Source organism: Desmodus rotundus, chromosome 3, assembly GCF_022682495.2.
Source record: "Desmodus rotundus isolate HL8 chromosome 3, HLdesRot8A.1, whole genome shotgun sequence".
Taxonomy (NCBI): Eukaryota; Metazoa; Chordata; class Mammalia; order Chiroptera; family Phyllostomidae; genus Desmodus; species Desmodus rotundus.
The window spans coordinates 105214670-105229005 of NC_071389.1; the positions used below are offsets into that span (position 1 = coordinate 105214670).

At 44.2% G+C, this 14336-nt stretch overlaps 1 pseudogene; it reads right to left on the minus strand.

The window, feature by feature from the left end:
* LOC128780381 (uncharacterized) overlaps window positions 1–14093 on the minus strand; it is a 52792-nt pseudogene extending 38699 nt beyond the window's left edge.
* Between the last annotated feature and the right edge of the window lie 243 nt (window positions 14094–14336).

Consider the following 14336-nt stretch of genomic DNA (forward strand, 5'->3'; position numbering starts at 1 on the left):
AATGGGGTTGATATGAGGGTTAGAGATAATGTATGTATTGTGCAGTGCCCGGTACAAAGTATGTGCTAAATAAAGTGATAGTTATTGTTATTATCAAGAAAATGTTCCTGAGCTCTTGCTCTGGAGAGGCTCCCAAAGTGTGGTTGGGCTTGACTCTAAGGGATACAATGATGACACGGAGGGTGTGATGGGATCAGCTTGCCACCCTGATTGGACAGTTTGCTCCTCTGCGACCTCACTTCTGGGCTTTTCAGAACAATTTCTATATCAGCTCTGCTATGCCTTCTGGGTGGTAGAGTCATTCATTCAGATGGGGTTAACTATCTGAATTAGTGCATAGTGAGTGTTAACCTGGGGCTGGCCGAGCCAGGTACACAGGAAGTGCACTGATGACATATCAAAATCCCTGATGGCTCTGTGCCATTGGTCACGGTTCATTGTTGGGAAGGCAGTAATCTGATTAAAGAAAATGTGAGTGAATGGTGACTCCACACAATCTCTTTGACCTTGTCAGGCATTTATCTTTTAAATGAGTTGCATATTAATCCCAAAGAATAAACCTTTAATGGCCATAAACAGAAGTTTTCCAAGGCTGTGTGGCTGGGACATCAGCTTTGGGCAAGGGTTCTTAAATTATTCCGAAAGGGAGTTAGTGACCCTCAGTGCTGCCCTGTGTACCTCGCCAAATCAGTGGCCCTGTTGGTTAGACAAAGAAAGACACTTAACCAGGCAGGTAAGGATTCCAGACATGGATGATGCAATCCACTCCACCTGTCAGAAACCAGTTCTTTCTCTTGCAGAATGAAAACTTCTTTGACTCCTTTGTATATGTGAAAACCCATTTGATCCTATTTTGCTTGCCTTTGGGCCCAAACAGGGAACCCTTGGCCTGTTCTTGCCTTGGCATCTTTTCTCACATCCTTTATCTCTTTGATCTTTTGCTCGACATTTGTTGTTCCCACAGTGCACCCTAAAATATTTACAGAAAAACAAAACACAGTTTCTTCATATGATCAGTCAATTTCTGACAAGTGACTGATTTTTAAAGGTCCAGGGTTCACTTTGAGCAATGACTAGTGTTTCCTTCTTGTTTCACCCCCAGCTCTTCAACCATAGATGGTCTGGAGTGAAAACAATGTGTGTAAGGAAGGCAAGACATTGTCCTCTCCTTCTTCTGAAAGAGCTTAGAAAGGTCACACTTGGGGAGGTGGGGAAGAGAAACCATAAAGAAGCCATCTCATTCTCAGGAAATGAACTTATTAAATCTCTATCAAGTGCCAGGCATTGTGTGCCAGGGCCCTTCCATACAGGATCTGCTTTGATTCCCTACAGAAACTCAGTGAGGAAAGCACATTGACCTCCATACTACAGGGAAGGAAAATTATACCTGGAGAGGTTAAGCAAATTATCATCAAGAAAATGGTGGGGCCAAGCCTCAAACCCAGGGCCGTCCTACTCCTAAATCAGGCTCACTGACTTAACCAATCAGTTTCATCCATCAAATAGCCAATTTTGTCCTACAATAATTTGTACAGATATTTTTAGTCAAGTGACATTTTGGCTTTTGAATCTACTGAACACTAGAACTAAAATAGGAGCATCTAGCAGGAACAATCAAGGGCCGTCCTGTAGTTTCAGACATTAGTCTCACTAGAAGATCATGAGGGAAATCCCCACCCTACTCACCAGTGCATGTCCCTCCCACCCGGTCCAGCTCACCCTGACCTCTGACCTCAGCCTTGTCCAAGGTGGCTGACCTTGGAGGAAGAAGGTGGAAGAATATTTAATCTTTAGCCTCCCCTCTCCTGCCCCCCCCATAAGAATTCTCTTTCATCCTTTGTGACTTCAGCAACTAGTTGAAGGATAATTGGTTTTGTCTGAGTGTTGTATCTGCCATCACAAGTTACAAGTTCAATGGTTTTCTGGGAATCAGGGAGAAGAATTTGCTATTCAGAAAAGTTCAATTAAAGCGAGGGCACACTTCACCTCCCGGAGAGAGGGTGGTGCTGCTGCCATCCCGCCAGCCCTGGTGCAGCAGGACTGACGCAGACCTGCTGATTTTTCAAGAGAACTGGGACATCTCTATTTTCATAGGAAACTTCTAGAATTTTAAATGCTGGTATTCAGTTTTAAAACATGTTTTAAGCCCTGGCTGGTGTGGCTCAGTGGATAGTACGCTGGCCTGCAAACCAAAGGGTCACCAGTTCGGTTCCCAGTCAGGGCACATGCCTAAGTTGCCGGCCAGGTCCCCAGTAGGGGGCATGGAAGAGGCAACTACACATTGATGTTTCTTTCCCTCTTAAAAAAACAAAACAAAACAAAACAAAAAAACATGTTTTAAGTCTTTCTGTGGCTGCTTGGTCCACTGCTGCCTCATGGGAGCTCTGCTTTAGGCGTATGTCACAGTGCTAGAGGACAGGGAAGTCTTCAGGAAGAGAGGAGGGACCACATCTCCCCACTTCTCCTAAGCTCTTTTTGGAGTCTCTAGGCCATGAATTGCAGTAGAGAAGCAGAGTCATTTCTAAACACCTAGGGCATGTGATTTCCACATTATTTGGGATTGTAGTCTGAGTCCTGGGCCATTCCTGGCCAGTATACTGACAGTGAATGGAGGTGACAACTCTGCTCCATGGCTTCCCCCCACAGTGGTGAAGGGCTGGGTTGGGTAGGGTGGCCTGCTAGTCATTGTGACCCTGTCCTTCCCTCCCTCCTTTCCTGGGTAGCAGGCAGGTAAACAGCCTTGAACTTGCAGCTCTTCCATCTGCCAGGCCTGGGGGTGGGAGGGTAAGCACTGACTGTAGATAATTAAGACAGCAGAGCCAGCCTATGAATCTGGGTGAGCACTTGAAGTGTCAAAGCAATGCAGCAAACTCTCAGACCCTTCTCATTTCCAGCAGAGAGCCGAGAGTTCTAACCAGGTGTGCCACTTTATTTTTATTTTTTAAGTAAAGGGAGAGCAGCCAGTTCATTTGCATGATCTCTAGCAGTGCTTTTCCAACAGAGTCAGATAGAAATCCATGTTTAAATGGTTGTCATGGAAACCAGCCAGCATTGCTCTCCTCCAAGGTCTGAAGGAGAGATGATCAAAAGTTTAAGCAATCACCATGGAAACCTAGAGCAGATTCAACATGGGTTCAGATGCTCTGCTACTAACTAGCAAATAAGTCTTTAGGGGCTGGGTGCTAGTGGCAGGTGAATTCTGACTGTCCACTATGGCTTCTAGGATCAGGGCTGACTCAGAGGCCACAACCATAGTCATGGGCTTGGAGCATCCATGGGGTCAGCAACTCAGTGGGTGTGTTCCCTCAAAGCTTAGACTTTTACTCTCCCTGTTCAGAGGTGGATCTTGGGGTCTCTCCTGACAATCCTTCCTTATAGCTTATTCCTCTTTCCCACTGATTTCCAGAGGATGGAGGGAGCTCCCAGATCTGCTGTCACAAAACAGAACCCTGCTCAGGTTTGCAGGAAGGGAGACATTCAAGGCCCAGCCTTAGTGTCTCTATGACTTTGGTCAAGATAAATCCCCATTTCATGTTCTTTAACAACCAAGACAAAGTCCAAGAGTCCAGCCTTCCATTGCCTGGAGTTACAAATGTACTTGAAAGGTCTCCCTGCACTTCAGAGCCCTCTTTGCAGTTGTTAGTTTTTTTTCTGTGATGGTTTTCCCTCTGGCCCACAGGGAGCTTATTTAGGAATATGTGGCTGACCTTAAGCTAAGTTTTGAAATCCAGGAGGATCCCCTAAGGGCTGTGGAAGGGATCTTACCAGAAATGGAAACCAGAACTAATTCGAAGGGAGTTGTTGAATGGGCAGGACCATCTCCCTTGTTTTCTGACAGGGTTATAACTTTCTAGCGATCATTTAGGGGTGTGGGTACTCGTGCTACAGTGTACGGTGGAGAAGTGTGTGTGCATGTGTGTGGACATGTGTGTGGACACAAACATATGTACTTGACTTAAGTGGTAATGTGAGCATAGGACACTGGGGACACATTGGGGAGTGGATGGGAGATGGTCACAAGAGAAGACCCCTGAAGAGCTTGTCACTACAGAACTCCAGTTTTACAGGTGTGTAATGTTTCAGAACGCTGCTTTGGAAGAGAGATGGATTTTTTATGAATTCTGACTTCACAGATAAATTCTTTCACTAAGTATTTATTGAGTACCTATTATGTGTCATGTGCTACTCTAAGCACTCAGGACATAACAGTGAACTAAACAGAAAAAAGTCTCTACCTTGGTGGGGCTTGCCTTCCAATGGGGGAAGATAGGCCATCATAAACAATATAAGTCAATAAATTTTAAAGCACAATTAGATCTATGGATTTAAATGAGATAGAAAGAATTGAGAATGCCAGGAGCAGGGCCTGGGCTGTCTCAATATGTGATAAAGTGGGCAAGAAGGGCCTCACAGAGAAGTGATGTTTGAGCCAAGACTTCAAGGAGGTAAAAAAAGTGAGCAATATAGACATGCACAGGGAGAACGTTCCAGGCAGAGGGAAGAAACAGTGAAAAGGTTCTAACTGTTTTTAAGGAGATTAGTGAGGCTGGAACAGCATGAGCCAGGGAGAGCAGTAGGAGATCAGTCCAGAGACATAGGGCTGGGTTGACATGCAGGCCCTGGAGGACTTTGGCTTTTACTCTGAGTGAGAGGGGGACCCGGTGGCAGACCTGGACAGATCTGGCTTCTAGTTTTTACAGGCTGTCTATGGCTGCTATCAGGTCATGATGGAGGTAGGGAGAACAGTTGGGTTCTTGCTGTAAACCTGGGAAAAGAGGACAGTGATAGTCACTTGCTGGTAGCAGTGAGGTTGGGAGAAGCAGCCAGATGTATTATGAAGGCAGGGCCAACAGGTTGCATGTGCACTATGAGAGGCAGGAGTCAAGGGTGACTACAAGATTTTGGCCTAAGCAGCTGCATGATGGACATAGGACCAACTGAGATGAGAAGACGGTATGAAGGAAAAGAACTAGATTCAGGCTTGGATTTAATTTTGATGTTCATGAGATAGACCAGTGGACACGTCTTTTAGAGGTCCAAGGCAGTTGAAAATATAGACAAGTTCAGGTAGAAGTTCGGGCTGGAGATGTAAACTTAGGAACTGACAGCAATGTTCCTGGGGCAAAGGTGGTGGCAGTGATCATCAAGGGCATGGTGCAACTCTCTCCAGGACTTTTGCTCCATAGGGTCTCTGAGTCTCAACATTGTCAACTTATCACATCTGACATGTCATAAATACCCCACACAGGCAGACCACAGTGATGCTGATGGGTGTGTGTGGGGGCAGGTGTTTCTTTCTATGCAAGAGTTGCTTTGACCTCCAGAAACACTTAACAGTGGTTTCAGGTGTAAGCAATTCTAGTGGCCCTGGTTTCTTTGAGAAAAGAAGAGGGATGGACAGGAGACTTACAGCAGAATGAGGGGTCTGTGAATTTGGGCTGGATGGACCATTAGAGCTCCTAACCAATTCTCTTTTGGAGCTGAGAGGAAATGGGGGCCTGAGATCACAGCTCCATTAGTGGAAGAGCCCAGGCTAGAGTGGAGACATCCTTGCTCTGGGTTCATTGCTTTTGTTTTGCCTCAGAAGACACTGAATTTTGAACTGCTTCAGTTTCTGAAGGCTGAGTTTCAATTTCTTAGGATTCATATCCATTATTGTTTAGAAAGCCATAGTTTCCTAGTTTCAAGAAAGTCTAATGAAAATTTCCAAGAAACTTCTCAGCCATGCACATCGCACATCTTTTTCTAACACTCTGGTGATTTAAATGTCAGCAAATCTGAAATGTATAAAGGAAGCTCTGCTTGAAGGGTAATTGGGGCTGGAAGGCTATGAATCAGAGGGGTAGGGCCTTAGGAAGACTCCTGTCAACAAAGAAGTCAGGTGGCCTCTCCCAGGAGGCACAGCTCCTCACTGATTTTCCTTGATGTTCTGTGGCAATGGGAACAAGATGCTAAAGGAAAAGAGCACAAAAACTAGGATTTCAGCCTTTCTCAAAGCTCACACATATTCAGGAAGGGGTAGGCAGAAAGGGATCATAAATGAAATAAATGGCTATCATCATTATGTGGGTGGCTGAGTCACGTAAAATGGTATTAAATATTTTACTCATTACAAATGTACTACTTGCTGAGCTAAAACCAGGCTCTTAAAATTCAGGGGTGGGGCCAGGGTTGGAGCTGGAGGGAGCAGGGAGAGAAGGTGAGGCATTTAGGAAAGCTAAGAGCGAATGAACACCTGGAGAAGCTCTCATGTAGGAAGACACTCAGGTCACGGATATCCTCTCCTCTCAGTGATAAAACACACCACTCCTGCCTTCCCAGCTTCCCTGTCTCCCTGCCCAGGGGCCAGGTGGGGCTGTGGACAAGAATATCTGTCTGGGCTCTGCATTGACTCCTTTCTCAGCTCAGATAGGTGGGGAGCCCATCTGAAGATCACAAGGACGATGGAATGCAGATTGTACTGGCTACAGCTTTCTCACTACCCTACGGTGAATGACAGCATTTCTTTTTACCATGATCAGAGACTCATTCTGCTCCAGAGTACGCATCTTTCTTTGATGGAGGCTGTCCCAGAACAAGCCACAGGGCCTGAAGGTTAGGGATTTACTGACCCAGGCCCAGCGGGTGGCAGGTGGAAACTAGCAGTAGGGTCAGGGAAATTGGAATTGAGTCCCAATTCTACCTTGTCCAGCTAGGTGACCTGATGGGCAACTCCTCTGGTCTTATGCACCCTCACCTGTCAAATGGGAGTGCGTATGATTCATCCCTCACCTGGCTACCAAATAAATATAACACATGTCTGTGGTTCTGACCTTGCCTGCAAATTAGTCACCGTTAATTATTTAAAACATACAGATGACTGGGCCACATACCTTTGAATGGTGGCTTTTCATCTTGGCCACATATTAGAATTACTGGGGTATTTTAAAAGTGCCCATGTTCAGGCTTTACCTCACACCAGTTAAGTCAGGATCCTGAAGGAAAGATCTAGGGAAAGAGATTTTTTTATCCTCACCTGAAGACATTTTTTCATAGCTTTTTTGAGAGAGGGAAAGGAGAGAGTAAAACAGAGAGAGAGAGACGTCGCCTTGTTGTCTCCTGCATGCACCTGGACCTGGGAGTGAAACTGCAACCTAGGTATGTGCCCTGATCGGGAATTGAACCTGCAACCCTTCATTTATAGGACAACGCTCCAACCAACTGAGCCACTCTGGCCAGGAGCCTAGGTAACTAGATTTTCTAAAGTCCCCAGATGACTCTATGGCAGCCAACACCAAGAACTACTGATAAATGCAAAAGTTCTTTATAAAATAGTGAGTGCCAAACACATATAAGATACCATCTTCAGTAACAACTTGAAAATTAAATATGAGATAGGAGTTCCGGCCAAGATGGAGGCATAGGTAGAAACCCTTCACTTCATTGCATAACTAAAAGGAGGATGACAACCAATCTAAAATCTATAAACAACCAGAAGTGCCAGAAGATCAAACTGCATGGAACTCCAACAACCAAGGAATTAAAAGAAGCAGTCAACCAGACCAACCAGACCAGTAAGACAGTAGATGGAGAGAATCCCTGGCAAGGTGGTGGACTGTGCGGACAGGGCTGACTGAACAGGAAACTGAAACTCAGACCTGACCCTGGGCTCTGGCAGTTGCCATGGTGGAAGAAACTCCTAGTCTCACCCAAGAGTTCGTTGGAAAGTGGCCTAGAGCCAAGCAGGCGAGCTGCATTGTTCCCTCTCTGGTCCCTCCCCCACAGGCAGCACCATAGCACAACAAGGAGGGTTGCCCTGCCCTGGTGAATACCTAAGGCCCCTCCCCCTTACAACTTAACAGGTGCCACAGACAGAGAAATAGGGCCCAAATGAAAGAACAGAGGAAAATGTTAGAAAGAGAGCTAAGTGATGAGGAGATAGCCAACCTATCTAATGGAGAATTTAAAGCCCTGGTAGTCAAAATGCTCACAGAACTGATTGAGCTTGTCTGAAAAATGAAAGAACAAATGAAAGATACCCAAAATGAAATAAAGCAAAATATTCAAGAAACCAATAGTCACAGGAAGGAAACCAGGACTCAAAGCAACGATTTGGAACAAAAGGAAAAAATAAACATTGAACCAGAACAGAATGAAGAAACAAGAATTTTAAAAAATGAAGAAAGACTTAGGAACCTCTGGGACAACTTGAAGTGTTCCAATATCTGAATTATAGGTGTGCCAGAAGGAGAATAACAACAGCAAGAAATTTAAAACTTAGTTGAACAAATAATGAAGGAAAACTTCCCCACTCTGGTGAAGGAAATAGATTTCTAAGAAGTCCAGGAAGCCCAGAGAGTCCCAAAGAAGTTAGACCCAAAGAGGAACATACCAAGGCACATAATCACTAAATTACCAAAGATTAAAGATAAGGAGAGAATCTTAAGAGTAGCAAGAGAAAAGGAGACACTTACCTACCAAGGAGTTCCCATAATGCTATCAGCTGCTTTCTCAAAAGAAACCTTGCTGTAAAGAAGTATTTGAAGTCATGAAAGGCAAGGACCTACACCCAAGATTACTCTATCCAGCAAAGCTTTCAATCAGAATGGAAGGGAAAATAAAGTGCTTCCCAGCTAAGGTCAAGTTAAAGGAGTTCATCATCACCAAGCCCTTATTATATGAAATGTTAAACGGACTTATCTAAAAAAAAGGAGGAGGTCAAAACTATGAACAGTAAAATGACAACAAACTGACAACTGTCAACAAATGAACCTAAAAAAAGAAAAGACAAACAACGAAAACAAAAACTAAGCAATCAACTAGAACAGGAACAGAATCACAGAAATGGACATCACATGGAGGGATGTCAGTGGGGAGGGGAGAGGGATGGATAGGGGAAAAAGGTACAGGGAAGAAGAAGCATAATTGGTAGACATAAAATAGACGGGGGGAGGCCAAAATGGTATAGGAAACAAAGGACTCAAAGAACTTATATGTACAACCCATGGACATGAACTAAGGAGGGGGGAATGCTGGAGGGTGGGGTGGTGGTGCAGGGCAGAGAGGGGATAAAGGGGAGAAAAAATTGGGACAACTGTAATAGCACAATCAATAGAATATACAATAAAAGAAGAAAATTAAATATGAGGACAGTGATGTTGAGTAATTGGATGGAGCTTTTCAACATATTAATAGTGAAGAATAGTGAAAAGATCTTCAAGGGGCAAATTATTAGAAAAAATTTATAAAACATGAGAATAATGTAGAAAATGTAGGAAAATTATATTCTCGTGATTAGATGACATCTCTCGGACTTGACATATACACAAGACACCAGCAGCTCTTCTTTAAATGCATACTATGTTTCATCAGTTTTGAGGGCAGCCTGAGACTCCACATTTCTAACACTCCCAGGTAATGCCATTGGTGTGGGTCCAAGGGTTGAAACCTCAGGCTTTGGAAACAGACAGACCTGGGTTCAAGTCCTCGGCCTACCATCTCTGAGTTGCTTGACTCAGTGCAGTAGTCCTTCTTCTCTGTTTTGTAAGTAATACACCTCCTATCCTTGCCCCCACCTCTGGAAAGCACACCTTCCCAAACCCCAATCACATGGTTCAAATAGGCACTGCCAGGTTCTTATTGTCGCTGCCCTCCCTGCATCAGTTGGATCATGATTGTCCCAAGTATGGGCCAAACTGATCCAATGAGGAGGACCATTCTGGGTGGTTGTACTGGGGACCAAGAGCATCGGTCAGTCTCTGTGGGTGGCAAAGCCCTGGGAGGTGGGGGTGCACTGCCATGTGAGGGAACTGACACATGGAGGGAATCAGAGGGGAGAGAGAAACAGAGTTGGAGCATCTGAGTCCCTACTCCCAGGAGTTCCCAGCACTGAGTGGCTTTCCTGCTCTTCTCATGTTAAATGAGCTGTCCAAAAATTCTCCTTTTTGCTTAAGTCAGTTTGAGTTGGGTTTCTTTCATTACAGAAAAAAGAAAAAAGCTCTGAACAATATCCAAGGAGAAATTAATTACTCTGCTTTAGTTTAGTTTATTCATCCGTAAGATACAGCTAATAATGGGACCCAGTCATGAGGTGTTTTGGAGATTAAGTAAAATACTACATGATAGCAGCTTAGCACAGTGTATGTAATGTTCTAGTGAGAATGCGCCAGGGCCAGGCAGAGGCTGCATCCAGGGAGTGGCCCATTGTAAAGGGATTGGATTCCTGGTTCAAATCTTGACCAAGCCAACCTCTTGAAATTCAGCCAGTGCCAGGATGTTTATTATCCTCAGTCTGGTCCACACAAAATGACTCCCATGTGACTAGCACAGACTTGTCCTGCCACATTCCTTGAAATGAAGACCCAAGACCAGCTCATCAAGTCCAAGACCAGACTGGCTGTGCATTTGAAGCTATGTGATGAGGGATGGATTGTGATTTGGATTCTCCCTTGGCCTCTCTCGAATTCAGTTGATCAAAGTTCAGCTTCCAGAAACTCTAAATGTCTTCTGGTTTTGGGTCTTCATGCTGCCACCACAGAAAGCTGTCACTAAATCCAGAATAGTTTTTGAATTCTTAAAGATTCCTAAATCCCACTTCACACAAAGGCCCCTAGGACCACTGTCCTAGGTTGATGTTACTCTCTATTTAATATCATGTAGCATATTAGCGGTACTCAAACGATGTCACCTGAGATTTCTTTAAGTGGATTTTGCTCTTATTTTCCAACTCAACAAATATTAATAGAGCTCCTGCTATGTGCAAAGCGTTCCCTGTGATGGGAATGTCGTCTCTCATTCTGCCTCCCCAGCAGCTGAGTGTGAGGCTTATAAAACCAGCAGCAAATGGCACGGTAGAGGGTGTTACATGTGGAGCTGCAGCAGGAGTTCTCAGCAGAGTGTGGGATGCCTGTTGCAATGCAAAAATTATAAAGGTGGGAGACATCCGAGAATCTGACACACAAAGAGAACATGGCAAACCTGAGAGGAGTGAGAGCAGTACCTATTCCTAGAGCTGTGGGTGCATGGTTGGAGCTTGAAATGACGGCTTTGATGGAATCATAGTAGTTCAGCTAGAAATAAAAAGAGGGAGAAAGTGCTAATTAATATTAAGATCAGACACTAGGTTAAGTAAGACACTCTAACAATATATAAAGCATTCTTTGATACACATTTCAAAGACAGAAAGAAACCACTTGCTCAGGGCATAGACGTGTTTAAGAAAACACATTTGCATATGGCCAGATGTATGTGGGTAGCCTGGTGGGGTGTGGAGTGTGGGGGGTGTGGGGGTCGGGGAGTCTCTTCCTTTTATGCTTGATCAAGGCTAACACCAACACTCTCAATTCCTGAGTATCCTGTTTGAGACCATGCTGAAGTTTCTACTACCTATTTTAGTTATCTCTGAGAAAACAGGACTGCTGCCTGCATAGCCACTGGGGGTTCATAGAGAAAACTGGCAAATTCCAATTTGGTTTTACTTAAACATTTTTGGTTGTTGTTATCTGAATAACCCTGTCTCCATGCACTTTCCAGCAGATATAGTTTACATTCGGAGAGGTCACTGTGTGATTAAAGCTAACGTTTGGCATCTTCTCACCTTTGGGCAGCTTCTTCCAAGTTCTAAGGAGAAAAACACAAAAATCTCAAAAGGCTCAGAATAAGTGGCCTTCCCGCATCCTGCTCCTGGCAACCAGGAGCCTTTTCTCAGATTATCCTCAGGTCAGGGATTCCCTCCCTCCTCTCCTTTGCTCATATAAATGCTTCTCATTCTCCAAGGCCTCTCCAATCCTCCAGAGCAGCCTGTCTGTTTGGACCAGACCATTTGATTGCCCCCTCTTTGGACTCCAGGCAAGTCCAGCATGATTGATACCCTTGGTATGTGTGTCCTTGTTTCTTTATCACTGAGAAGCGTACAGCCCAAAGGCAAGGGTGCTTTCCCCAGGGCCCCACAAGGCCACTCTACAGAGTTAAAAAAAAATTTTGTCACTATTTTAATTTCTGAGAACTCTTTACCCTCTGTAATGGCATCTTCTTGTTTAATGGATTATATCTTTTCTATCCAAAGATAATAATGGCATTTTATTGATATTTCCTGCCAGAAGGGGAAAGTAGGCTGCCCTCAGTCTGGGAGATTGTGCTGCCAATTCCTGGACCTGAGGAGGGGGCTCTCAGCTTTACCCACCTGACTTAAGGATTTTCTTTTTTTTTGAGTTTCCTACATTACCATATGTTTATCTTCTTTCCAATGTCTAAATTACTACCCCTCTTTCCTCTCATTTGCCCCATCTTGTGGGGTTGCGTCTTCCCAGAAAAATTCATTTCCTGTTGTTTAGACGCATTTGGTTTAAGAGGTAGTAAAAGTAGATGCATGTTTTCTGGAAGGGTGGGAAGCCTATTTGAAGGCATGTGAGGGGGTGCTGTCTCATGTTTGGAGATAATCTGCACTTTTAGAGGCTGCCTGGTGAGACAGGGACTTCCTTTACCTGGAGAGGTTGAGCCCATCTGGAGTAGCTATGTCTCAAGATGTGGTGGAGAGGCCTTGGACTGGGTTGGGAAAACATTAGATAAGATGTAATGCAATCACTCAAATCCCTGATTATGTTACACCGATTTCAGGGTTTGAGTATGTTCAAGTCCAAAGTGCTTTTGTTTTTGTCTCATTTTTCATACAGCCTATTACGTACTTTTGTTGGAGGAGTGGCTTTGGTGAAGAAGTGACACTTTGGGGGAGAGTTTGCTTCTTCTGGTTCTGTCACTAAAAGGTCACAGGTAGTGAAAGGTCAGTGTCTAGTGCTTGTCAGGGATTTGCCTTCTATGCCTCCTTGAAACAACAGGAGGTAGGGAAGAAAAGTACTTCCAGTCTAATATGCACAGTCAACAGTGTTCCAGCATTCCTTAAGATAAGAAAAGAAGATCCTAAAACCCAAACAGGATGATGACAACACCAGAAAAACAACTGTACTAGGAGATGCCTAGGAATTACTCAGAATCCTCATGTCCTGAAAGGGTTCTTCTCAGCATTTTGTCAAACAGAAATCAATCATTTTTTTTGCTGAATGATGTATGTGACAGATGACTATTAAAGAACTTAAAGTTATACTTTGAGCTGTTGCTAATTGAATAGCATGTCAAGAAAATACAGCATGTGTGAAATAATATTTGGTCAGTGGGAAAATAAGGTGCCACTTATTAAAATTCTTCTTATATACAACCTTCCAACAACACAGCCACTACGTGCAGTTGACATGTACTTGTGCTCACAAGTAGTCATCTGAGCACATTCCTTCAGCCATCTCCCCAACAACAGAGAAGTTAATGCCTTATAGTTATTTCTGAGCATTTTATAATGCTTAACTGATATTAAAAGGTAAAATCCCTTAACTTCATGATCTGATGAAAGAGCCAGTACCCATTCATCCATTCAACATCCATCCATCCATCCATCCATCCATCCATCCATCCAATACCTACTAAGGATTCAGAGATAAAAGCTCTATTGTATCCCCCAAGAGTTCCTGGGCTAGTGACAGAGACAGATTATAGATAAAGCATTCTGTCTTAGGTCCATAATCCTAATCATTGAAGTCTGCATGGACTTTCTTTCAAAGGGGAAAGAAAGACTTTCCTAAGAAGATGCCTAGTGAAGGCCCAGAAGGTGCTGTGTTAGGCAGGGGAAGCCACCCAAACAGACCATGAGGCCCTTAACAAGCAAAGAGGATGCTTGTTAGAAGCCCACCTGCTTCAGAACATGGGGGCCAGATTCATCTCTTCCTAGCGTGTGAAAACACTAGGAAGAGATGAATCTGGAAAAAGAAGCAGGGCCCCATCACAGAAGTGACCCACAAAAGCTGAGGGAATCACTGAAGGGTTTTTAGCAAGACAGAGGCATCACCACTTCTGGTCAGAGTCACTGTCACCACCAGAGCACCCATTCAATGTGGAAATCAGAGTATGTCACTCAGACCTTAGAACCCTGCAATGGCCCCACCCGCTGCAAGGCCCCATGACCTGGCCTTCTATAGCTCTCTGACCTCATGCTTTCCACTGTCACCCTGCACCTCTTCTGCTATGGCCACATCATCTTGCTCGCTATTCCAGGAATATACCAGGTACATCCACCCTGGGGCACTTCTGTCTGCAAGGTGTGTTCTTACCCCTTTGAGGCTCACTCCCTCACATCCTTTGAGCAAATGCCAACTTCTCTATGAGCCATTTCATGGCCTCCCTATTTATTTATTTTATTTTTTATCTTGATATCCAATCTTTTTTCCACTTTATTCTTTACTTTTATTTTAAATTACAGTCGACATACATTATTATATTATTTTCAGGTGTACAGCATAGGGATTAGGAAAATC